The sequence below is a fragment of the Lissotriton vulgaris genome, chromosome 4_1, assembly GCF_964263255.1.
Source record: "Lissotriton vulgaris chromosome 4_1, aLisVul1.2, whole genome shotgun sequence".
NCBI classification, from domain to species: domain Eukaryota; kingdom Metazoa; phylum Chordata; class Amphibia; order Caudata; family Salamandridae; genus Lissotriton; species Lissotriton vulgaris.
In genome coordinates, this window is record NC_141691.1 from 391754890 (window position 1) to 391781213 (window position 26324).

At 47.4% G+C, this 26324-nt stretch overlaps 1 protein-coding gene across 3 annotated transcripts in view; it reads right to left on the reverse strand.

Moving 5' to 3' along the window:
• HDX (highly divergent homeobox) overlaps window positions 1-9277 on the reverse strand; it is a 249858-nt gene extending 240581 nt beyond the window's left edge. Inside the window, exon 1 of one of the 3 annotated variants that reach the window (XM_086918767.1) lies at window positions 9095-9277. The gene's annotated coding sequence lies outside the window, so the exon portion shown is untranslated. The remainder of the gene's footprint in view (window positions 1-9094) is intronic. The other 2 variants (XM_086918768.1, XM_086918769.1) reach the window with 2 other exon arrangements.
• Window positions 9278-26324: the final 17047 nt, after the last annotated feature.

Consider the following 26324-nt stretch of genomic DNA (forward strand, 5'->3'; position numbering starts at 1 on the left):
ATCTGGATATCTTCTATCCAATCAGGAGGATTACCAGGAGTGAACAGGTGATACTATCATCATTTTTGCGTTCACTGTATGTTTACTATTTTGAGCAGTAGCAAATACTTAATAGGTCCTGAAGAAGCGGTAGATACCTTTTGTGGGTCTTTAATTTCCGCAGAAACATGTCGACCAGTAAATCTAGTCAGTAGTTATTTGTTTAAACTAACTGACCTATTTGCACTCATATGTTTTTATATTTTTGGAAGTGGACGGCTCCAGAATAAAGTTATTATTGCGTACACTCTCCAATTTTAACACAAGCGCTTTTCTTTTTCACAAATTTTTCATGCACTGCTTTCAGTTACAAATACATAACAGCCACTGATCACTCTGGGTACCAACACCATTGGAGTTAACCATTTCATTATAATATCTTTTGAGGTGGTTACAACACGGACTCCCCACTCTGTGAAGTGGTCCAGATGATGAATTGGGCGGCACAGGAAAAGTAACTGATGGATATCTTTCACACTGTGTAAATATCCGGTTGTTTGCCTTAACCCCTTTAGTGCTAAGGCATTAATATTCTTCTCATATAATTTCCATTGAAATCAATGGAAAATCCATGACGAGTTACCCTTGTCATTAGCAGCCAAGAGGTTAAGTTCAAGGCACACATAGAGCCATCAAGATACACATAGACACTTTTCTCTTTTCTAGACCCACAGTTACTCGTTTTGTAATATAATTCTTGATAAGGGGGATGTAACTGTGCAGAGGTCGTTAAATATTCCCTTGGACCCTCAACCCATCCTTTTGTTTTTGATATTCTAGTGCAGCTGAGGCTGCGGGTCCCTACACTTTTGAATATGAAACTCTTGTTCACAAGCCGTATCTGAACAAGATACGTTTAGATAGTTGTGATGTTCTTCGCTTGATAGCTGTTCAGAGACTGTGACTCAAAGGTATCAACCTTAGGTTCCTCTTTCTCTTTTCCTGCAATTTTTCTGGTTATTGAGAGCACAGATTTAATTCTTTCACTTGTGCCCAATAATGGCGTCTAATCTAGGCTTAGCTTATGATGAAGCGGAGATACAGTCAATCCTTTATGATAACCCTAGCATGCTAGACATCATGCCAAAACCTCAAGACACTGGGGAAGATGGGTGGCCAAAGGTCTTGGTATTAAAGAAAAGCCACTCTCGTATATGCATCCATGGGATCACCATGGCTGAATACCTTCGAGGTGATGGTGCCCCCACGGTCTTGATAGTCACCAACTCCCCACGACTCTTTTTAGACGATGAAGAGTTTATAAGAGATTGGTACCTCATTGCATGGAAGTGCACGCGAGATTGGCTCGTTTTGATAATTAAAACTACCAAGAAAACTGCCGACAAGATCATGGTAGAGATCCAAACACTGGAGGGCCAGATAAAAACCACCATCTCAGGAAAACTCTTTACTAAACAGGAAGAAGAGAGTAATAAGACCAACAAAGAGTTTAAAGATACTATCCTGTTCTCTAAAATAGAGAAATGTAAAAAAGATCTGGCTAAGTTTTCCAAGGAGAAGATATATCCATACACTAGTGCCACATATGTTCCCACGCCCTTTAATCGGAATGGGAAGAGAGGGGGCTCCACTTATGGGACCTCCTCATCGGAAGATCTTTCAAGTGACTCTGACTCTTCCAATCAAGGCAACCCCATAAACCCCAATAGAGGTAAGGGAAATCGAAGACAACGGAGAGGGCAGAATTACAATCAGGGCCAATTCAATCCGTGGTGGGCTCCAAATCCACGGTTACAAGGACAATTCCCGTTCCCACAACACATGGGCCCATATGGCCCGGGAGCTTTCCAATCAGGCCAGAATCTGCCTCCTTTTTAGGGTTTGGCCGAGGGAGATCACGCGGAAGACGGCGGGCCCCACAAGGCCAGGTACAGTGGAATCTGCCCCCACAATCAATGGATCTACAGAGCGGCAAACGAATACCCCAGGACCAAGCCGGAACGAGCACAGTGACAGCCTCATAGTCAACCTGATCTCACAGATTCTCACACCTGACGAAGAGAAGGTACTCAATCGACGTTTGGGTTTTGTAGCCACAACCACTGGAGACCCTTTCAAACCCAGATTGAAATCTCAAAATGTTTTAGGAAAGTGAGACTTCACTTTTTCTTCTCAAAAAATAAAGATGGAGAGAGTGATTAAAACACCGGGCTGAAGAGACCCTCTACATTCACCCCGCTGGCTGCCACTGTTCCAGCAAAAGTAATAACGTTTGAGGAAGCGGTACAACATGATATTCATGACCTGTTTCAACAAACACATAAACCCTTTATGAACATTCCTAAAGTGGAACAAGAGGCGTTAAGAGAACTGATGAAAGATCAATTGGTTACAATCAAACCAGCCGACAAAGGCGGAGCGACTGTCCTACTGGACACTACTGCATATAGGGAAGAGTGCTTATGCCAACTTGGAGATATTCGATCTTACCAACCTCTTATGGAGGATCCTACAACTAGACTGTCCACGACCATTGGGCACATTGTAGAGGAAGCACTCGCTGAAGGGTGGATCACAACTAATGAGGCCCTTTTTTTGCAAACTCCACATCCAGTAAGACCATACTTCTATGTACTTCCCAAAATTCACAAAGTACAACGACCTCCCCCAGGTCGGCCAATCATTTCTGGTATTGGATCACTACTGGAACCATTATCGATTTTTGTCGATACTTTTTTGAGACCTTTGGTTAAACTCATGCCAACGTATCTCCAAGACACTAAAGATCTGCTCAGGTTATTACCGGAGATTGAGTTTGACCCTACAGTAGATCTCCTTGTGTCCTTTGATGTGGAGTCATTGTACACCTCCATCCCCCAGAATGAAACTCTGGAGGTAACTGAAGCACTATTGGGTGAACATGACTTTGATTCAATCACGCCTATCTCCCTGATAATGAACCTGGCAACAATAGCAACGAAAAAAAAAATGTTGAATTTGAAGGGCAGTGTTACCTACAGACGTCGGGGACCAGCATGGGCAGCATTTTTGCCCCCAGCCTGGCTAACCTGTACATGCACAAATTTGAGCAAGACCACGTATTACACACCACAAACCCGTATTTAACATCTGTGCGGGTTTGGAAGAGATACATCGACGACATCCTGGTAGTGTGGCGTGGCAGTGTGCCGGCTCTCTTGGCGTTTCATGACTGGTTAAATAACCACAACAACTTTCTACGATTCACAGTGGAACATGATCAACACTCATTGGCTTTCCTTGATCTGTTGATTACTGTAACACCAGAAGGCCTCAAATCTGAGCTTTATAGGAAGCCAATGGCACGTATCTCTCTGTTACAATATAACAGTTGCCATCCCAAATCACTACGTGATAATCTGCCATTTGGGCAGTTTCTGCATATTCAGCGGAATTGTTCTACTAAAGAGAGTTTTAATAAGCATGCAAAAGACCTGGAAGAACAGCTTGGAGACAGAAGTTATCCTAGGAAACTGTTCCGACGTTCCAAAAAGAGGGCAGCAAACAATAATCGAGAGGCATTATTGGAGCCATCTCCACCGAAATTGCAGAACCAACGGATGACCTGTGTCAATACCTTCAGTACAAGATCCAATGCGATTCAGCGCATCATCCGAAAACATTGGAAGATCCTGAACACTGGAACGTACTCCCTTGAACAGCCCCTCTTTGCATTCAAACGAGGTACTAGTCTCAGACACCAACTGATACACACTAGACCACCGACAAGAGAGGCACACCAAGTGGGCACATTATTGGATATGCCGCCAGTGACGGGACACCATCCCTGTGGGAACTGCGCAGCTGTCCGCAAACGAAGCGCTTCACAACAATTGACATAGGGACTGGTCGCCCTTGGGAACAAAGGCGTTTTACAAATTGTAATAGCAGTCACTTGATCTATCTTATCACCTGCCCCTGCCTTCTTAGGTATGTCGGGATGACAACTCGCAAAATAAGAACCAGAATTTCTGAGCACAAAAGCACGATAAGGTGCAAGAAACAGGCAACCCGACTAACAAATCACTTTTTACAAGTAGGGCACAAACCAACAGATTTTGAGTGGACAGTACTAGAACAACCAGCACATATAACTGACGTGTCCAAGCATCAGAATAGAGCAGAAGTGGGTATATAAATTGAACTGTGATAAGGCTGGCCTTAAGGAGGATATCCCTTGGATGTCACTCTGGAGAAGGAATACGATTTTTTAAAATTGTTCAATTATACCTACTTAAGCACAGTACTATCAAATACATTATATGAGTTCTAACTTGAAGTTGACATACTGTTAACTGTACAGAACAGGGTTAGAGTCTCATTTTCTGCTCTCTTGGGTTATGTAGTCACAGACTCCCCTGATATCCAGTTAATGTTATGCACCAGCATAAAGGGCTCAGTACAAGTTTGTCACTATAGATATATCAATAATTAGGACATCAAAAATGTTTCTTGCCGTTTGGCGCGGGTCAGAGTAAGTAGTCCGAATATTATATCATCGAACGGAAAACTAGATTATCTTATCACACTTTTCCATATGTTCGGATTTAATAAAATGTATTATAACATACGATATCATCTGGTTGATAGATACACACGGATGGTCAAGTTTTTAATTCAATCACTAAATTTACATGATCTCGTAGAGTGGGCCTATATTAAGATGCCTATCTTATGATTCGATAGTATGAGCAGACAGGTGACCCGATAAAATTGCCATTAAATTATTACATCAACGTACGCAATAATGTACAATATAGGACATCATAATATACTATTAGATCAGACATCTTATAGTCACTAGTTCTACATGAAACGCCATGATATTGTGCTAGGAACTACATTTCCCATGATTCTGTGTCGCTGGATAATGACATCATCCCTATCCAATCGGATGACGGCAGGAGTAAACAAGGAAGATGCCAGACTCTGTCCCGATACCTCCCCGTACAGCCCAGTTGGCTGCCAGGAGTACCGACGGACAGGTCAATACAGCGCAGATAACGTATTTGTTTTGCAGACGTTTTAGCTCTTTTGCCCACCTTGCGGGAAACACGCGGCTTATTTGCGACTCTTTCCCGCATTGTCTATAGAGTAAAGTGCCTTCGAGCCCAATAGAATATTTGGCCTCGTTTGGGACTTACTCAGACGAGAGTAGGATTGTCGCTACCCACCAGGGTCTCTGCTTCGGTTTATGCCTTTAATGAATATAGCGGCGAAGCGCTTTAGGTATCAAGCGATTTTAAATAGCGATTCAGGTCCGGGAGCATGACATTACCGTTAGCGATTGCCTGTTTATTACTAAAGCTGACAATAGCGGGAATATTTTAAGTTTAAACAGGTAGGAGCTCATCTGTTTTGCGTACCTTGATAGTACTGTTAGGCACAGAAATTAACTATTGAAGCCCCATACTAATCATATCTTACACTCAGAAACTCCATACTAATCATATCTTACACACAGGGCTGAGTCAAGAGCAGTGCTGTACATGGGAGCATGATTCCACTGAGAAATGGCGCTTATTTCTACGACTTCCAGAAAAGTCTTAGTTTTATTGTCAAAGAATGTAGGACGTTATCTGCACCGTCCTGATGCAACATGGGCGTTATGTCAACATATATACTAAAAATGTACGCTTTCTGACTCGCGCATTTAGTCCTCTACAACGGAAGATATAGCTGATCCTCCTTTTTAATTCGATCATCAATAAGATCTCCAGAAAGGGTAATACAAGGTTTTGTGCACAGAGAACCGAATGGGAGAGATGGCTCTCTGTCAACTCCTTCAACTAACAAACCTACAGAGTCTTTATCTGTTCAGTGGTCGCGAAGATTATCATGACTAAATATTTTTCTACACTACCGAGCGGTGCCCCACTATCCTGAGCTGTATGCCAGGTGAGGAGAAGCACGTTCCTCTCGTATCTGAGGTGAGCCTGAGGTCAAACTCTGTTTTAATCAGGTTCAGTTGAACCCATATGTAAAAAGAGCAATAACTTAAAATGTAGTTTGTGATAACTTATACTAATGTTTGCTTTGTTATCCTGATTTGTTCTTGTCCCTGTCTAAGTGTGTGAGTTTTGGTGACTACGACATCTGGATATCTTCTATACAATCAGAAGGATTACCAGGAGTGAACAGGTGATACTATCATCATTTTAGCGTTCACTGTATGTTTACTATTTTGAGCAGTAGCAAATACTTAATGGGTCCTGAAGAACCGGTAGATACTTTTTTGGGTCTTTAATTTCCGCAGAAACATGTCGACCAGTAAATCTAGTCAGTAGTTGTTTATTTAAACCAACTGACCTATTTGCACTCATATGTTTTTATATTTTTGGAAGTGGACGGCTGCAGAATAAAGTTATTATTGCGTACACTCTCCAATTTTAACACGAGCCCTTTTCTTTTTCACAAATGTTTCATGCACTGCTTTCAGTTACAAATACATAACAGCCACTGATCACTCTGGGTACCAACACCATTGGAGTTAACCATTTCATTATAATATCTTTTGAGGTGGTTACAACACGGACTCCCCACTCTGTGAAGTGGTCCAGATGATGAATTGGGCGGCACAGGAAAAGTAACTGATGGATATCTTTCACACTGTGTAAATATAAGGTTGTTTGCCTTAAGTTCAAGGCACACATAGAGCCATCAAGATACACATAGACACTTTTCTCTTTTCTAGACCCACAGTTACTCGTTTTGTAATATAATTCTTGATAAGGGGGATGTAACTGTGCAGAGGTCGATAAATATTCCCTTGGACCCTCAATCCATCCTTTTGTTTTTGATAAACAGACTAAATAAGCCATTAACTGCTGAAAGGTGCTCACCATATATTATTGTGTTAGGTGCCCTACATTCAAGATGGCCAGAAATCCAATTTGTCTCAGAAGTCTACACCAAGAGAGTCAAATCAACACTAAGACATTTGTGAGCTTTTTGATGGAAATCTTTATCAGAGAAGGGCTATCTAGCACCCTTCTCACAGATAATGGGGTCCAGTTTTGCTCCCAAGAGATAAATGAATTTTAACAGTGTACTCAGATTCTCCACAAGCTGTGTGCCTTAGATCTCTCCAAAACGAATGGAATGGTAGAAAGGTTCAATAAGACTCTTAAAGAGGGTATTCAGCTGGCATGGTCTTTTGGGTTGTGCTCGAAGGAAGAAGTGCTGAAATAGTGAAAAGCATATCACCTAACTCCTCATCAGTCCACGAACATAACTCTGTTTGAACTGTTCAAAGGAACGAAGCCCATTCTAAACTAGTACCTGGGTGGATGAAGTGGCATAAAAGTTGGGTGAATGTCGATAAAAATCAAAAATGGAGGAAAAAGTAACTAGAATTGCAAGCAGCTAGCGAGGAGATGTATAATAAAATACATGGGACCAAATTGATAGAATTCAAAGTAGGAGAATGAGTTAAAGTTCCTACTGGTAACATGAAATGGTCCAAATATACCTAACCCATAAAAATAACAAATGTATCTCAGAAAGCGGTCAAAACACAACATGGTAGGATTTGGAATCTAGGAAGAGAAGTGAGACATCTTTGGCCTAGTCAAAGCAATGAGAGGAGAGAGAAAAACAAAAGTAAATTCTGAGAGTGAACAAATTATGGAAGATGAAGTGAGGCACAATGGTGGAAATGCACTGTCCCTGTCAGATCAATCCTTGTTTTAGCACTGTATCCTCGGATCCTATTGCTCTGTTTTTTTTTCATATTACATGCAGTGTATATTTATTTGGGCGATTTGCCTTCTTTTTAAAAAAGAGGGATCTGTGGTATCTTCCTCACCTGATTGTCATCGGGAATATACTAGAACATTATTATCTTAGTGTCATCAGATTCTAGAATACGCTGCTCCCGGTCTGTTGGACTCTGTGGTGACAGTTAGAGCTAGTTGTGGCTAAGGTGTACACAATAAAGGTTCCACTCCACCGTGTACTTGCCTCTATCTTCTGTTGGATGCACCTTGCTGATTTTACACTAACGCAAAAACACATTCACAATCAAATATAGCGCTAAACGACAGACCTGTATTTTGCGTACTTACTTTAAAAAATAGTACGCAAACTTCAACACACGTAACGTAGTTCTAAGGCGTGTTGCATGCATGCATGGGCTACGATGTATGTTTCTTCTTTTCCGGTTTTATTTTTTAATATTTCCTGCTGAACGCTTTAAAAAATCTCAACAAAAACAAATATTTAAAAAGATACCCTAAATATTATACAGGAAAAAAATGCCATATATAGACATACACACCCAAATATCAATTAAAAGTACATAGATGAAACGAAGCTCCTCGAAATGGTCTGGTAAAACTATAATGTGTATAAGTATTAAAAGAAGTGTTGAAAACCGTTTGTCCACTTGTTTAAGCTCACTGATATCTGGCCCATATCATAGTCCAAATAGCTTCCGCAAACATTGGGGAGTGGGGTGAGGGGGTCGGCATTTGGAAGAAGACAGTGTACTGTTCACATCGCCCCAGGGCAGCTCTACCCCTCCATCATCTTTCAATTTTCCACAGGCAACAGTCGAGTTAGGAGGCAGACGTCAGGAGTAACTAATACTTTGAGACTGCCCGCGCGTGACTGAAGTACAATCCCGGAATAGTGGGTATGAAAACGGAGCAGGTGTTGCTCGTTTTCATTATTTCCTGTCTGTGTCGCAGCGTGTAAACAAACAAAAAAAAACGTAAGATGGCCGAGGACGCGGGAGGTGCAAGTGGGAGGCAGGCAGCACACAGCCTCAGTGCGCATGGGTAACGCGCAGCTGATGGGGCGGGAGAGCGAACGCTGCAACGGAGGGGGGAGCCGGTGCGCAGGGCCTGCTTCCTCCCTCCCGCAAACATACTGTGATAGTATTTACTTAGACTAGTCACGCGCCGTTTATAAGAGGGGGAGGAGCTCAGGGCCCGTCACTCAGCACAGAGGGGCGCGTTGCAGCGGTTGCCTGCATCCCCGTAGGAGATGAACGTGCAGAACCGGAATCGTTGGCCTAGGGGGAGGCGCGTCAAGTTAACATTTAAAAGCTCACCTCTGGCCCGCTCCTCCTCGAAGTACAGTAGATCGGCCTGCTCTCAGCCCGCGGCGGGGCCGGCAGGGCGGCTGCTGCCCGCTCATCCGCCTCCAGCGCAGGTCGCTGGGCCTCGCCGCGCCCGTGGATCCTTGGGATTCACCAGATTTTTTTTTTGCCCCGTCGGTCCCCGCGTCAGACAATGAAATCAGAACGCCCTATCATCAATTCTAATCATGATTGTGACGTCACGGCAGACATCGGCCAATGGGCACGCGAGATCAGCTCTGACATCGCCTGCCTCAGCAGAACGGAGACTGTGATCGCCTGCCGAGGCACGCCCACTGCCGCCGCCCAGGCCAGGCTCTGAGGAGAGATGCCAGAAGCCGGCGGCAGAGGTGGCAGAGAGCAGCCCCCATCGCTGAAGGTGCCGGCTGGGGAGTCTCTCCCTGCTTGTACGAGAAAGGACGCTGTGCCTGTTTTGCATCTGCTGGGGAAACAGCTAATGGCTCTTGATGGTTGCTTCTATGTCTTCCCGAAAGATCGTTTTGTGTACTCACAAAAGTTAAGGTCTTTAGTTCGAGCTGTAAAGATTACCACACGCCCCTTGCATCACGAACTTCGGAATGATACGAATGTGTCTTTCTCAGCACTGGATCTGCTCCAAGTCAACTTTTAATATAATTATTAGAGTTTTAGAAAATTAAAATATTGTGTATCATATTGGCCAGATGTTTATTCCAAATCGTAATATGCAAGCATCTGAACGTCTATAGAGTACATAACCGTTGCAAACTCTTTGCCGTTTTTTAAAACTCGTATGACAAAATTGAAAGAGGCAAAAGACTATTTCGAAATATTTGTTTCGTAAATGCTTCCAATTTTTTTTTCAAAACACTTTTTATTGAAGGATCACAATATAATCGCAGCACTCCGACCCCCGGAAATGCTTCCCAATTTTGAAGCAGTCGACGTGCCTAAAGAAAAGTATGGGAACTACGGTCCTGAGTACAGTGGGGACGGGGAAAGAGAAAGGACTATGAAGAACAAAATATTCTCTATTTTGTTGGCGTTTTAATCCATCTGCAGGCAACTGCATGTAAAATATGATGCACACACCTTAAATGAAAAACAAATGCAACTTAAATTTAGGTGTGGGGACTACATTTTTCTGCTAGGAAAGCTTGGTTGGTTAATGCAATCACTCCAAGTGTCTGTGGATGTAACTGAACAGTCCCAGATTTGAATCCTGGTTGGTTTACCGGGAAATAGCGACGTGTATATATAGTGCTAAGATGTCCATCCTGTGACAAAGCCCTGAATGTGCATCATTACTTAAAAAATATATTACACTGAGTCAAGTCAAGTCAGAAATTTATATAGCGCGCTACATACCCAGAGGGTCTCAAGGCGCTTGAGGAGGGGAAGGGAATTACTTGTCGAATATCCAGGTTTTAAGTTGCTTTCTGAACGCTAGGTGGTTCTGTGTGAGACGTAGGTGGGTGGGGAGTGAGTTCCAGGTTTTAGCTGCGAGGTAGGAGAAGGATCTACCTCCCATGGTGGTTTTATTGATGCGAGGAATAGTAGCAAGGGCTTGGTTGGAAGATCGTAGCTGGCGAGGGGGGGTGTAGAAGGAAAGTCGTGTGTTGAGGCATTCGGGTCCAAGTTCGTAGAGTGCTTTGTGAGCGTGGGTTAGGAGGCGGAAAGTAATCCTCTTATTGACGGGGAGCCAGTGGAGGTCTTTTAGGTGGCTAGAGATATGGTCTTTGCGTGGGATGTCTAGTATGAGTCTGGCTGATGCGTTCTGGATGCGTTGGAGTTTTTTCTGGAGTTTTGCGGTGATACCGGCGTAAAGGGTGTTTCCGTAGTCCAGGCGACTTGTAACCAGTGCATGGGTGACTGTCTTTCTGGTTTCGGTGGGGATCCAGCGAAATGTTTTTTTGAGCATGCGGAGGATGTTGAAGCATGAAGATGAGACTGCGTTGACTTGTCTGTTCATCGAGAGAGAGGAGTCCAGGATGACGCCCAGGTTTCGTGCGTGGTCCGTCAGGATGGGTGCTTTTCCAAGGGCCTCTGGCCACCAAGAGTCGTCCCAAGCGGAGGGGGAGGTGCCTAAGATAAGGACTTCTGTTTTGTCTGAGTTCAGTTTCAGACGGCTGTGCTTCATCCACTCTGCTACTTCTTTCATACCTTCATGTAGGTTGGTTTTGGCGGTGTTGGGGTCTTTGGTGAGTGATAGGATCAGTTGGGTGTCGTCTGCATAGGAGATGATGTTGAGGTTGTGTTGGCGAGCGATGGTCGCGAGGGGGCTCATGTATACGTTGAAGAGGGTGGGGCTGAGTGAGGAACCTTGGGGTACGCCGCAGATGACCAGTGGCCTCGGACTTGAATGGTGGGAGGCGGACTCTCTGGGTTCTTCCGGTGAGGAATGAGGTGATCCATTCCAGTGCTTTTCCTTGGATCCCGATGTTTTTGAGGCGCTGTAGAAGAGTGCTATGGCAGACTGTGTCGAAGGCTGCGGAGAGGTCGAGGAGGATGAGGGCGACTGTGTCTCCGTTGTCTAGTAGAGTTCGAATGTCGTCTGTTGCTGCGATGAGAGCGGTCTCTGTGCTGTGTTTGGCTCGGAAGCCGGACTGTGAGGAGTCAAGGGATTTGTTGCTTTCGAGGAAGGCGGCGAGCTGGTTATTGACGGCTTTCTCGATGACTTTGGCCGGGAATGGAAGGAGCGAGATGGGGCGGTAGTTTTTGAGTTCGGTGGGGTCCGCTGTGGTTTTTTTTCAGAAGGGCGCTGAGTTCGGCGTGTTTCCAGCTTTCCGGGAAGGTGGCGGAGTTGAGGGAGCAGTTGATGACGTCTCGGAGGTGTGGTGCTATGATGGAGTCTGCTTTGTTGAAAATGTGGTGAGGACATGGGTCTGTGGGGGATCCTGAGTGGATGGAGTTCATCAGGCGGATGGTGTCCTCGGTGGAGATTGGGTTCCAGTCGTTAAGGATGTTCGAGGGGGGTGCAGGTACGGCAGAAGATTGGGTGGGATGGTCTCCGGGTTGGATGTCGAAGCTGTTGTGGATGTCTGCAATTTTGTTGTGGAAGAATGAGGCTAGGGAGTCGCATAGGGCTTGAGAGGGGGTGATGTCGTTGGAGTTGGCTGAGGGGTTGGTGAATTCTTTGACGATGTTGAATAGTTCCTTGCTGTTGTGGGCGTTGTTGTCTAGTCGGTCTTTGAATGCAGCTTTTTTGGCAGTCCGGATCAGTTGGTGGTGTATGCGGGTGGCGTTTTTGAAGGCGTCCCTGGTGCTGGTGTTTGGGTCTTTTTTCCAGGCCTTCTCGAGGGAGCGGCAGAGTTTCTTCGATTTCTTAAGATCAGCATTGAACCAGGAGGCGTTTTTGCTGCCAAGTTTGATTTGACGTTTTTTCGGCGGTGCTAGGATGTCGGCGCTGTTGGATAGCCATTGGGTGAGGTTAAACGCTGCTTGGTCGGGGTTTGAGGAGTGGGCAGGTGGGTTTTGAAGAAGCGATGAGGAGATCTGGTCGATGGTGATTTTGTTCCAGTTTCTTCGTAGAGTAGGTTGAGGTCGGTTGTGAGTGGTGGTTTTATTGTAGAAAAAGTGTACGCAGCTGTGGTCCGTCCACTGGAGGGTAGTGGTGTGACTGAAGGAGACATGTTTGCTGGAGGTGAAGATGGGGTCGAGTGTGTGACCTGCGATGTGGGTGGGCGTAGAGACAAGTTGTTTGAGTCCGAGGTTGGCGAGGTTGTCCCGAAGGGAGGTGGTGTTGCTGTCGTTGCTCTTTTCCAGGTGAAAGTTGAGGTCTCCCAGTAGGATGTATTCCTCGGAGGGGAGGGCGTGTGGGGTGATGAAGTCAGTGATAACATCGCTGAACTTTGCACGGGGTCCTGGAGGCCTGTAGAGGAGAGTGCCTCTGAGTGTGGTCTTGGGGTCGGTGTGGATTTGGAAGTGAAGGTGTTCGGCGCTAGCGAGGTTGACGTCTGAGCTGGTTGAGATGCGGATGGAGTTCTTATGGACGATAGCGATGCCTCCTCCTGTTTGGTCGATGCGATCCTTACGGATGATCTTGTATCCTTCCGGGATGGCAATGTTGATGTCAGGGGCTGATGAGGCGTTCATCCATGTTTCTGTCAGGAAGGCGACGTCGGGAGAGATGGTGTCTAGTAGATTCCAAAGTTCGATGGCGTGTCTGTGGACTGAGCGGGTGTTGAGCAGGATGCATTGTAGGTAGTTGGAGTCAGATATCTGGTTTGTGACCGTGGAAGAAGAGTTGATCTCTCTGCCGTCGAATTTGCAGGAGAAGGGACCATGGGTGTGTCCAGGAGTGGCTTGGATGCAGTGGGGGAGTCTGCCGGGGTTAAGGGCTAGGAGGGTGGTGGCATCGTATGTAATGCGGGTGGGGTGGGAGGTACGAGGACCAGGGGGTCTGGCGCTGGGCGCGGTCCAGGCGCGGACGGGCTTACCTTTGGCGCACCTTCGGCGGGGCCGTAGCGCGTGGCCGCTGCACGTGTGGACATCTGACATAAATGGACAGTGGAGGGGGCGGAGCGTGGGAGGGTCAGCTGGGAGGCGGTAGCAGGGGAGGGTAGGCGGGCCAAGGGGTCAACAACAAACAAACAGGATGCTAAAATGGAGGATGGCACGAGAAACGGGGGCAGATTACTCTAAGGCGGAATTGCTGAAATAAATGCACACAGTAAAGCTGCACTATAAATGGGGTCACTGGCGGCAGTAGTTACAGTTAAAACAAACAACTTTGCGCTCAAAAGTGAATATGCATGCGAGGTTCGGCGCTGTGTCAAATCAATGCGCTATGATTTTTAAGTGTAATGCTATCGTGACCAAAGCGCTGTGTGTACGATACCGAGTCCAATTCGGCAGAGGCGCTTCAAAGACGAGGAAATCAGGCAGATTCTGTGGCCAGGGAGCGTGGGTGGAGCGACCTCTTAGATGCAGATCCAGACGGTCACAGCTGCGAGCAGGCGGAGGTGAGCGCTGTATTTGTGGGTGGGAGGGTCAGCTGGGAGGCGGTAGCAGGGGAGGGTAGGCGGGCCAAGGGGTCAACAACAAACAAACAGGATGCTAAAATGGAGGATGGCACGAGAAACGGGGGCAGATTACTCTAAGGCGGAATTGCTGAAATAAATGCACACAGTAAAGCTGCACTATAAATAGGGTCACTGGCGGCAGTAGTTACAGTTAAAACAAACAACTTTGCGCTCAAAAGTGAATATGCATGCGAGGTTCGGCGCTGTGTCAAATCAATGCGCTATGATTTTTAAGTGTAATGCTATATTCAGAAATGTGCCCTTTTAAGGGAAACCTATCAAGTGAAACCTTTTGCTGGCTCCCAAGCACCATTTAGATTTGCTGAATAACCAATTGCACACACTTTACATTTCTTTCAGGTAGCTGGCACCCTGGAGAGAAGGCTTGTTTCTTCTTCAGTTGTCTCTCCCTTACCTCACAGTAGAGGAGACTCTTCCCTCCTTTCAGAAAACAGGCACTCAACCATTTAGGAAAGTTTTTTATTTAAATAAAGTATGGGAGCTATTTTGACCAAATTAATAAAACTTTGGAACGTCGTTCCCCTGCCCCCTTTTTCCTCTGATTGTATATGTCATTTTGTGGGCATGTTTCGAGCAACAATGATAGAATAGCACAAGGAAGCTGGTCTATAGAGTTAAAATGCTAATTCCAGTCTACCACCACACATTGCCATCTCATCACTCATGCTCCAGTTGGGCGGGATGGCTCAGCAAGAAATACTGTTAAAAGTTTGCTTTAATACAGCCCATTGTTGTTACATCATCGAACATTTTATAGCATTCGTAAACAAGAATTTTCAATTCTTTTAAGGACATGGCAGAGTGGATTATACATTCTCTTCTCTGCTTTATTGAAATATTGCCCATGCATAGCAGCATTAATGCATATAACCAAATTTGCATTGATTTTGATTTGCACAACATTGACACACATTGGCTATTTCCACATGTCCATATCATATATAACGGGTGAAAAAATATACCTAAGAAGTCGCCATAGCCAGAGCATGGTATTCCCACTACTTGGTAACACCAGTCTACAGCACTTCTCCACTAGCAATGGAGGTTCCGGCGAGTTCCATTTACCCACAATGTCATGATGGGCCGACATTGTTGCCACCGGAATGAAGACCCACTCTATCCTCAATCTACCCGTCTCATCCAGCAGGGCCACCCAGGATGTAAGTTCAAACCAGTGCCCCAGAACCCTAGAAATCTCCTCACCCGCTACCTCCTGTTAGATTTGGGGGGCTCTAGTTGGCACAGGTAGGTACTTATGACAAATAGGGACCCTTGCCTCTAGTTAGGATAAGGGGATTACACTCCTAAAATAACCCCTGCTCACCCCCTTGGTAGCTTGGCACGAGCAGACATGCTTATCTCAGAGGCAGTGTGTAAAGCATTTGTGACCACATACAGTAACCCAGTGAAAACACTACAGATGGACACCACACAAGGTTTTATATAAAAAATAGGTATACTTTATATAGAGTTACCACAAGACCATAAACGACAAAAAAATACACAATACTGTTACTTTAAGATGGTAGATTTAGCGTAGCTTAATTTAGTTCAGTTCTTAAGATGCAACACATTGCATCAATGTACCTTAGGTTGCGTTGCTCTTCCATGACAAGCAATGTCGCAGCGAGGGAAATGCGGCAAAGTTCAATTACAAAGAAATAAAAACGTGAAGATCTTCCAGATGCAGTACGCTTCTCCGGGGATGCGAGAAGTTCTCAGTTCTATGCGTGGACTGCAGTGGCGACACCCTGATTCCGCGATGCGACGGCACAGCTCCAACTGCGACACTCTTCTCCGACGATGCACGAAGCTTCCGTGCAATGCGACAACTACAGCGGCGACATCCATGATGCAATGGCAGAAACTACGGCGGCGCGCTTCTCGAGAATGTGAGGTGCTTTTCTTCGATGCGGTGCAGTGCGACAGTTCCAGTGGCAACACTCTTTCGTAGTTGTGACGGCAAGCACGGCGACACGCTCCAAGGTTGTTGCGAGACTCTTCTCTAGATGTGGTGAAATGCGACAGCTACAGCGGCAACACCCTCCTTCGGAGTTGCGACTGCAGCAGGAGCGACGGCAACACGCTTCCTCTTCGTTGCGGCACGCTTCTCACGATGTGGTGCAGTGCGACAGTTTCAGCGGCGACACTCCCCTTCCGAGTAACGACGGCAGGCACAGCGACGGCGACACGCTTCTTCCTCGATGAGTTGCACTTCCACCTCCTTGCGAGACTCAGTTCCTCAGAAGGCCCAAAACAGCAGCAGGCACTTCCAAAAGAACTCTGGGGAACTGGAGGTGAAGTCTGTTGTCCCTGAGACTTCAGCAGGAGGCAAGCTCTTTTCCAAGGCCTTGGAGATCCTTTACAAGTTTAATGTAAACCACACAAAGTTGTTTCTCCTCTCTTTGGCAGTCAGGCAACCACTGCAGGCCAATCCCCTAAGCAGCACTTCAGCTTAGGAATAGTCTCTCCTCGGTTTCTTCAAGTTCCTCTCCTCAGCAGAGGTTTCTTCTTGTTTGTCCAAAAGTGATCTAATTTCTTGGGATCATGGTCCCAATATTTATACCCCAAAATCCTTTGTTCTCTGAGGGGGAGGGGCTTTTGCCCAGTCCAAACCAGTTCTGAAGCACTCTGTTTACCAGACTTCTCCTTTCCTTTCACAGTGCGGGCAGAAACACCAGACACCCCAAAGGAGGTGGAGCCAGCATTGTGGAAGGTAAAATCCAGTCCTGGAGCACTTTCTTGACAGGACTCCTTCTCTTCTTTCAGTGTGCAGAGCGGAGACATCAGCCGCTCCCCAGGAGGTTGAGCCAGCATTGTGGAAAGCAAGCACAGCTCTATTCAAGGATCAGGTGCAACTCCTCCCTCCCATCTAGATGCGTATCTCTATTCACCACTGGGCTGACTCGTCCTTTCTCTTGTTATTCACCCAGCCCAGTCACTCACAAGACAAAGGAATACACAACCTAGCAGAGGGAGGCTTGAAAAGGTTAGGCAAGCAAATACCTACTTTCTAAAAGTGGGATTTGCAGACACAGACTGTTAAAACCAACTTCTCTAAACAATGCATTTTATCATTCTGGGTTCAGGCATGCTAAACTCAAATTTCTACCATGTTCTCTGAGACAGTTAGGATTATAAAATGTAATAATTCCAACAGCCCATTCTGGCCCGTGGAGAACAGGTAGCCTTGCAATAGTGAAAAACAAAAATGGCAGTAATTTACTATTAGGACATGCCACACACATCAGGTCTTGTCCTCCACCTTATACATACAATGCACCCTGCCCATGGGCCTACCATAGGGGTGACTGATTTATTATTTATTTATTTATTTAGCGATTTATAGAGCGCCTGGTGACCCGGAGGCATCCCCGCGCTATGATACTTGTGGAGACCAGGGGGGGAAGGGGAGCTTATTTGGGGAAAAGAAGAGTTTTCAATTTTTTACGGAAGAGAAGGTGGCAGGGTTCCAGCCGCAGGCAGCGGGGGAGTGAGTTCCATCCTGAGGACGCTTTTACTGCGAAGCGTCTACCGCCGGTGCGTGCCTTCCTGAATCTCGGGACATTGGCCAAACGTTCGTTATCCGAGCGCAGAAGTCTAGGGGCCTTGTAAGGGGTGACCATGTCTCTCAGGATAGAAGGGCCATGACCATTGAGGAGTTTGTGTGCGGTACACAACGCCTTGAATTCTACCATCTGACGCACTGGAAGCCAGTGTAGGGCCTTGAGCGCTGGTCTGGCAGAGGCTCTGGAGGGGAGGCCCATAAGGTGCCGGGCCGCCGCGTTTTGAGTTCGCTGGAGATTTGCCAGGGTAGATTCAGGGGCTCCAAGATAGACAGCGTTGCTATAGTCTAGCTGAGCAAGGATCAAACCTTGAATCAAGAGTTTCCTTGATAGGGGCGGGAGTAGTGGGAGGATCTTGCGGATGGAACGCATTAGTCCGAAGCAAGTGCCTGCTGTTTTGGCTGCCTGGGTCTTCATAGACAGCTCCGGTTCAAGCCAGACTCCCAAGGTCTTGATTTCTTGTTTCGGGGTGGGCACCTCACTGAAAACGTCTGGCCAGACCGATGGGGGGATGGTGGTCCATTTCTTGCCCATGAGCATGACTTCGGTTTTCGATCCGTTGAGCTTCAGAGATGACTCGCACATCCAGTGGTGGATTTCCTGGAGGCAGTTCAACAGATTGTCTGGGTGGTTGTCAAGATGAGAGAGTGAGACGACCAGTTGCGTGTCGTCCGCGTAGCTCACTATCTTGATTCCGAATGGGGTGACGACATCCTCGAGAGGGGCAATGTAAGCGTTAAACAAAGTGGGGCTTAGCGACGACCCCTGGGGAACTCCGCTAGTGAGGGGGAGAGGGGCTGAGCGGGAATTGCCGTCCCAAACCTGGAAAGAGCGACCTGATAGGAAAGATTCTATCCACGCGAGCGCGGTGCCCGCGAGTCCCGCCACGGCCAGCCGGTGGAGTAGGACACGGTGGTTCACCGTGTCAAAGGCTGCACTGAGGTCCAGGAGGATCACTGCCACTGACCCTCCTGAATCCAAAATGCACCTTGCCTCCTCGATGACAGCGAGGAGGGCGGTGTCTGTGCCGTGGCCCGGGCGGAACCCAGTTTGGGACCGACGCAGAAGGTTGTTTGATTCAAGAAACTGGGACAGTTGGGCATTGACCAGTTTCTCGGCTATTTTGCTGATGCTAGGGAGAAGCGAGATTGGCCGATAATTGGCCAGGTCGGAGGGGTCCAGTTGAGGCTTCTTAAGAAGAGCCTTGACTACAGCACTCTTCCAACTCGGAGGGACAGAGCCTTGGGATAGCGAAATGTTAATCAGTTCCGTGATGGTGGGCAAGATGGTAGGGGCAACTGCTTTCAGGAATCTGATGGGTGCGGGGTCAAGGGGAGAGCCGCTTTTCATCTTGGCCAGGGTTGTTCCTACTTCGTCCAATGATACTGCCCTAAAGGCGGTCAATTGTGGGTGCAGGATGTTTCCTGTATGGTTGGTATGTGCGTCATAGTACATGTGGTTAGGCAGACTGGGAGGAGGGAGGGAGACTAGGATACGGGTGATTTTGGAGTCAAAGTAGGTTGCCAGTTCATCACTTCTGTCCGGAGGAGATATGTTGGAAGAGGGGGGCGCCGGTATTTTCAGAAGTTCGTTGGCGATGTGGTAGGATTCTCTTGCCGAGTTGGTGGAATTTTTTATTCTGGTGTCGTAGTAGGCGGCTTTAGTGAGCTTCAGGGTGGATTTATAGGTTCTCACCGACCTACGGTGGGCGTCCTTGCTGGCATGAAGCCAGTCCTTTCTCCATAGTCGCTCTGCTTTTTTGCACTCTTTGCGGAGAGTTCTGAGTTCCGGGCTGTACCATGGGGCTGATCCTATTTTCCCGTTTTTATCCTCACAGGTTTTTATGGGGAGGATAGAATCGAGGGAGGTGGAGATCCACTCCCTGAACTTTCTGTCCCCGGTGACAGGGTCATCCGGAGGGCTAGGGGTTGTAGAGTCCAGGGCTTTGGCCCAGTCCTCGGCAGAGAGTCTGGACCATGCTCTGTCCCTGGTATAGATGGCGGGCTTGTGGGGTTTCCTGAATGCCCCTGGTAAGCGGAAAGGGACCAAAAAATGGTCCGTCCACGGGAGGGACTCTTTGGCTTGTAGGGTGTGGATATTGGTAAACACAGGGTCTAGTAGATGACCCTTAATGTGTGTGGCTCCAGAGTTGGTAAATTGGAGGCCATAGGCCGCCAGGTCTGAGATCAAATCGGCTGCCCCTGTGTCAAGGGGGTCGTCGAAATGGATGTTGAGGTCTCCTAGTATAGAGAAATTGGAGGTGGAATGGGCCAGAGATGCTATTGATTCTAGGAGAGCGCTAGCAAACGGGCCAAAATGGCCAGGGGGGTGATATACTATGAGGCCTGACAGCGTACTAGTCGGCGCTAGCTGGATGGTAAAATGAAGGCTTTCAGAGGCCAAGATGTGGGCATCGTTGGTTCTACAGGAAAAGTGATCCCGGTAGAGGATGGCCAGTCCGCCTCCTCTGCCAGATGGACGCGTTGGGACTGGATATTGAAGCCCGGGGGAAGGGCTAAGACCACGTCCGAATCCGAGTGGTCGGTGAGCCACATTTCTGTAAGGAACAGAATGTCCAGCTCGTGGTCTTCTATTAGGTGGTTAATGAGCAGAGCATGCATAGGGAGTGACCTGCAGTTCAGTGAGGCAAGTTTAAGGCCCGGGTGTGAGACGGGTGGAATGGATAGTTGTAGCTGGGCTGGGTGGCAGAGTGTACAGCTAGTAAATAGTCCGTCTAGGTCATGAACATATTTGCAAGTGCTGTCGTTGGTGGGCCTGAGACTAAGGAGGTCTCGACGCGAGTATCTTACCCTAGTGGGAGCTGGTTCCGGCATGGGTTCTGGCCCTGAGCCCGACCGAGCGCGGACGGGCGCAGACGGGCTTGCCTTAGGCGCTCCCGCTGTGCTCGTCCGCTGCGCTTCCGGTGGCAACACATGATGTAGGTGGGTGCGGGGGCGTGGCCTTAAGGGGCGTGGCCTCAGTCCTCGCCGAGGTGGCGTTTTGTCAGGGAATTCGTGGGCTATGAGTCAGCGCTTGCTCCGCTACTCGTTGTGCTCTTCGTGAGGGTGAGTGCCCTGGCGCTTTGCTAGCGCACGGTGAGTTAAAAAGAATAAGAATTCTACAAGTGACAATTTCAAATTAGCAGTTTTAAAAGCTCCCGGCTTCCGTCTCAGGAGTGCGCGTGTATCTGGATATGAAGAAAAGGGAAGGTTTAGGGACTGGCAAGTGGGTGCACTTGTCCAGTCAGCATGACAGTACCAGACTGCATGCAGGCTCTGCAATGGCAGACCTTAGACATTTTACAAGGCTGCTTCTGTAGGTGGTACAACCAGTGCTGCAGGCCCACCAGCAGCATTCGGATTTACACGCCCTGAGCACACTCAGTGCACTAGATTACGTTCTGACAAGTAAACCAAATAGCCAAACATGGAACCACTGATGAACATCAATTTCAATAGGGTGCACTTGCACTGTGGCACTGAACAGCAGTGGCACAGTGCCCAAAGCATCTAACACCAGCAAAAATACATGAGGCAACAGCAAAAATGGAAGGGAGACCCACGCCAATGGTGCCAGGTCTAACACGTGTCCCCTCCAGCTGAAATGTGGGGAGAACTACCCTAACTCCTGGGAGTTCTTATCACTAAGGCAGAAAAATCTGGACAGACCATCAGCATTGGCGCGTTCTGTACCAGTGTGGCGTTCCACCGTAAAGTCCATACCCTGTATGGACATAGACCACCTCAACAGCTTTGGATTCTCAACCCTCATCTGCATTAACCATCTGAGGGCCTGTGGTATGTCTGAACCCGGAAGTGAGTCCCAAACGGGTATGGTGTCAGCTTCTTCAGTGCCCAGACTACAGCAAATGCCTCATGCTCAATAGCACTCCACCTATGTTCCTGTGGAAGTAACCTCCTGCTAATAAAGGCTACAGGTTGATCTAGGCCCTCCTCATTCATCTGTGACAGAACAGCCCCCAGACCATGCTCTGAAGCGTCTGTCTGAACGATAAACTCACTTGAAAAGTTGGGTGCCCGGAGCACGGGTGCCATGCACATGGCAGCTTTTAGGGCCTCAAACGCTTATACTCCTTGACCTCCTGTGAATCCTAAAAAGGCCCTCACCTCTGTCTGGGTTTTGGGTGGCTCCCAAGCCAGGATGGTTTAAATCTTGGGTTGTAGGGGCGCCACCTGGCCGCTCCCAACTTGGTGTCCCAAGTACACCACGGAACTGTGCCCGATCTGGCACTTACTCGCCTTGATCGTGAGGCCTGCCTTTCGCAGCACCAACAACACTTCCCAGAGGCTGCGCAGATGTTCCTCCCAACTGGCACTGAACACTGCAATATCATCCAGATAGGTGACACTGGGCTGACTCATCATGTCTCTTGGAATCCCCCATCCCTGTCACTCATAAAACCAGAAAAGAAATACACAACCTAGCAGAGGCAGGCCCCCCTATGGTAGGCCCAAGGGCAGGGTGCATTGTAAGTATAAAGTAGGACAAGCCCTGATGTGTGTGGCATGTCCTAATAGTGAATTACAGCCATTTTCGTTTTTCACTATTGCAAGGCTACCTGTTCCCCATAAGCCAGAATGGGCAGTCGTATTATTACATCTTACATCTTATAATCCTAACTGACTCAGGGAACTAGGTAGAAATTCTAGTTTAGTATGCCTGAACTCAGAATAATAATAAAATCTTTTAGTGAAGTTGGTTTTAACATTCTGTTATTGAAAATACAACTTTTGGAAAGTAGGTATTTTCTTGTCCAACCATCCAAGCCTGCCTCTGCTAGGTTGTGTATTCCTCGTCTGGAGTTTGAGTGACAGGGGCTGGGGGATTCCAGGAGACCGGGTGAGTCAGCACAGGGCAGAATAGAGAGATCCACATGTAGATGGGTGGGAGGAGTTGCACCTGAGACCCGAATAGTGCTGTGCCTTCCCTCCTCAATGCTGGTTCCACCTCCTGTGGTGCGTCTTATGTCTCTGCCCTGCACTGTGAAAGGAGAGAAGGAGTCATGTCAACAGAGTGCTCCAGAACTGGTTTGGTCTAGGCAAAGGCCCCTCTGCCCACTGAGGACAAAGGATTTTGGGGTATGAGTATTGGGACCCTGATCCCAAGAATGTAGATCACTTTTGAACAATACAAAGAAACCTTTGCTAAGGAGTGGAACCAGAGAGACTGAGGAGAGACTATCCCTAAGCTAAAGTGCTGCTTGGGGGATTGGCCTGCAGTGATTGCCTGACTGCCAAAGGAAGCAGAAAGTAACTTTGTGTACTTTATTTCAACTTGTAAGGATCTCCAAGGGCTTGGAACAGAGCTTGCCTCCTGCTGAAGTCTTAGGGACAACAGATTTTCCCCACCATCTCCACAATAGTCTTCCTGAAGTGCCTGCAGTTGTGCTGGACTTTTTGAGGACTAGCGTGTCGTAAGGAGCTGGAAGTGCAACTCAAGCACAACAAGCGTGTCTTCGAACTGCCGCTGCAGCTTCACAACACGAAGCGCCTCGCATCGCCGGAGAAGAGGATTGATGTTGCAGCAGATGCCGCTGCATCACTGGGAAACGTGTCACAGGAGAAGAGGATCGATGTCGCATCAGACGCCGCTGCATCTCCGAAAAGCGTGTCGCAGGGCCTGTCGCGGCTCATCCCCAGAGAAGAGGATCGACGTCGCAGCAGACGCCGCTACATCTCCGGGAAAAGTGTCTCAGGGCCTGTCGCGGCTTGCATCATTGTGTAAGCAACTCGCATCGCCAGGAGAGAGGAACGACGTCACAGCAGACGCCGCCGCATCACTGGGAAGCGTGCCGCATTAAGGAGAAAGCGCCATCTTTCTTTCTTTGCAACAGATCTTCAATGCATCAACGTCCTTGCGTGTAAGGGACTACCACATCACCTTTCGTGCAACACTTTTGTTGCCCTGCGTGTCGCATTTTAAGGTACATTGACTCAAAGTGTTTCATTTAAGATCTAAAGAGAACTAAGCGAATTCTACCAGTTTAAAAGTACAGTATTGTGGATTTTTGTCGTTTGTGGTCTTGTGATAAGTCTATATAAAGAATATTTATTTTTGATATAAAACCTGTGTGGTGTCCATCTGTAGTGTTGTCACTTGATTACTGAATGTGTTCACAAATGCTTTACACACTGCCTCTGAGATAAGCCTGACTGCTCGTGCCAAGCTACCAAGGGGGTGAGCAGGGGTTATTTTAGGGGTGTATCCCCTTACCCTGACTAGAGGCAAGGGTCCATATTTGTCACAAGTGCCTACCTGTTGCAACTAGAGACCCCCAAATCTGACAGATGCCATTCATTGGGGTCCTTGAGGTGATGGGCGTTCCAATCTACCACACTGTTGCACTTGCCTGGAAGATGCTGCACTGGCCCAGAATGTTGTGAGACAGGCAGTAGTGCCGAAATGTTTGCCAATCTCTGCCAAAAAAGATCTTGTTCTCCCTAATCATTTGACGTATTAGATTGCTGAGACTTGGTCCATCTTTAAATGAACACAATGGGTCTTCTGCTGGGAGAAAGAACGAGTTATGAAGGATCCTGCTTACAACTTAAGGCAACTGATGAAGAAAGACAACTCTTTGGGCCACCTGCTCCCTCTTGTCCGTTCCCCGCATCTCTCACCCCAGCCCAGGTGCCTGGCATCCGACTCAATCTCCATGTCTGAAACGAAGCCAAAGATGACCCTCCCATTCCATGCATCCATGTGATCGAGTCACCACTGTAGCTCTTATCATACTTTTACAGACCAGTAAATCTGGTCCAAATATGTCAGGCCTTTGCCTTAGATTGCGTATCATCTGCCTCTATAGGGCTCCATAGTGCAGTGAACCAACGAAGATTGCCTGAATCATGGAGGCTAGAAGGCCCACAAGTCTGGCAACCCAGGAATGAGTGAGACTGTTAGACCTGGCATCATTGGCGTGAGTCTCCCTTCCATTTTGCCGGATTGCCTCCTCTGTTTTGATATGTTGTTGCTGGTTATATGCTTTGGGCACTGTGCCACTGCTAATTAGTGCCACAGTGCAAGTGCTCCCTATGTTAAATTGATTTACTAATTGGTGATTCCATGATTGGGTTATTTGATTTACCTGTCAGCCCCTAGTACAGTGCACCATGTGTGCCCAGGGCTTGTAAATAAAATGCTGCTGGTGGGCTTGCAGCACTGGTTGTTCCACCCACAGAAGCAGTTTGTAAAGTGTGTCTCAGGCCTGCCATTACAAGGCCTGTGTGCAGTCTAGTGCTGCCATGTCCACTTGGCCAAGTGCACCCACTTGCCAGTCCCAAAACCGCCCCTTTGCATCATATTAGACACCCTTATTGTAGGCCCAAGGGCAGGGTGCATTGTAAGTATAACGTTGGACATACTCCGATGTGTGTAGCATGTCCTAGTATTGAATTACAGCCATTTTCCTTTTTCACTATTGAAGGGTACCTGTTCTCCATAGGCTAGAAGGGGCAGTTAGATTATTACATTCTTATAATCATAACTGACTCTGCGAACATGGTAAAAATTCGAATTTAGTATGCCTGAACTCAGAATGATAAAATACATCTTTTAGTAAAGTTGGTTTTAATATTCTGTGTTTGAAAATACCACTTTTACAAAGTAGGTATGTTCTTTCCTAACTGTCCAGGCCTGCCTCTGCTAGGTTGTGTATTCCTTGTCTGGGTTTGTGAGTGACAGGGCTGGGGGATTCCAGGAGACAGGCTGGGGCAGCCCAGTGGTAAATGGAGAGATCTGCATCTAGATAGGAGGGATGAGTTGCACCTGGGACCTCCGGGTCTAGCCAACGCTATATAAAACTCTCAAAATAAATAAATTAAATAAAATAGGGCTGGGCCTTCTATCTACAATGCTGGCTCCACCTCCTGTGGCTTGTCTTATGTTTCAGCCCTGCACTGTGAAAGGAGAGGAGGAATCATGTCAACAAAGTGCTCCAGAGCTGTATCTTCCCTCCCCTGTGCTGGCTCCACCTCCTGTGGGGCGGCTGATGTCTCTGCCCTGCACAGTGAAAGGAAGAAGATAGTCATGTAAACAGAGCGCTCAGGAACTGGTTTGGACTAGGCAGAGGCCTCTCTGCCTTCAGAGAACAATGGATTTTGGGGTATAAATATTGGGACCCTGATCCCAAGAAATTAGATCACTTCTGGAACAAGAAACCTTTTGCCAAGGAGAAGAACCAAGGAAGCTGCAGGAGTTTGCCTGCCCCTCTTCCAGTGTGCTGTTTGCTGGGTTGGCCTGCAGTGGTTGCTTCATTGCCAAGGAAAGGAGAATGAACCTTTTAAGGACTTTCATCATTTACAGAATATTCTCCACGGTCTTGAACTGTGCTTTCCTCCTGCTGAAGTCTCAGGGACAAAAGACTTCATCTCCAGCTCCCTTCTGAATTTCCTTGCTGTGAATTCTCAACTCCAGACATTTGCGTGTCACTGGGAGCTGAAAGCGAGACGCATCAAGAGGAAGTGTTTTGCCATCGCATCGCCGGAGAAGCGAGCCTTTGCTGCATCTCCCTGGAAGTGGGTGTTCATCAAAGGCTGGCGGAGTGAGCTAAAGAACGGTGATCAGTTGACTGGGGGGTGAGAGTTTGTATTG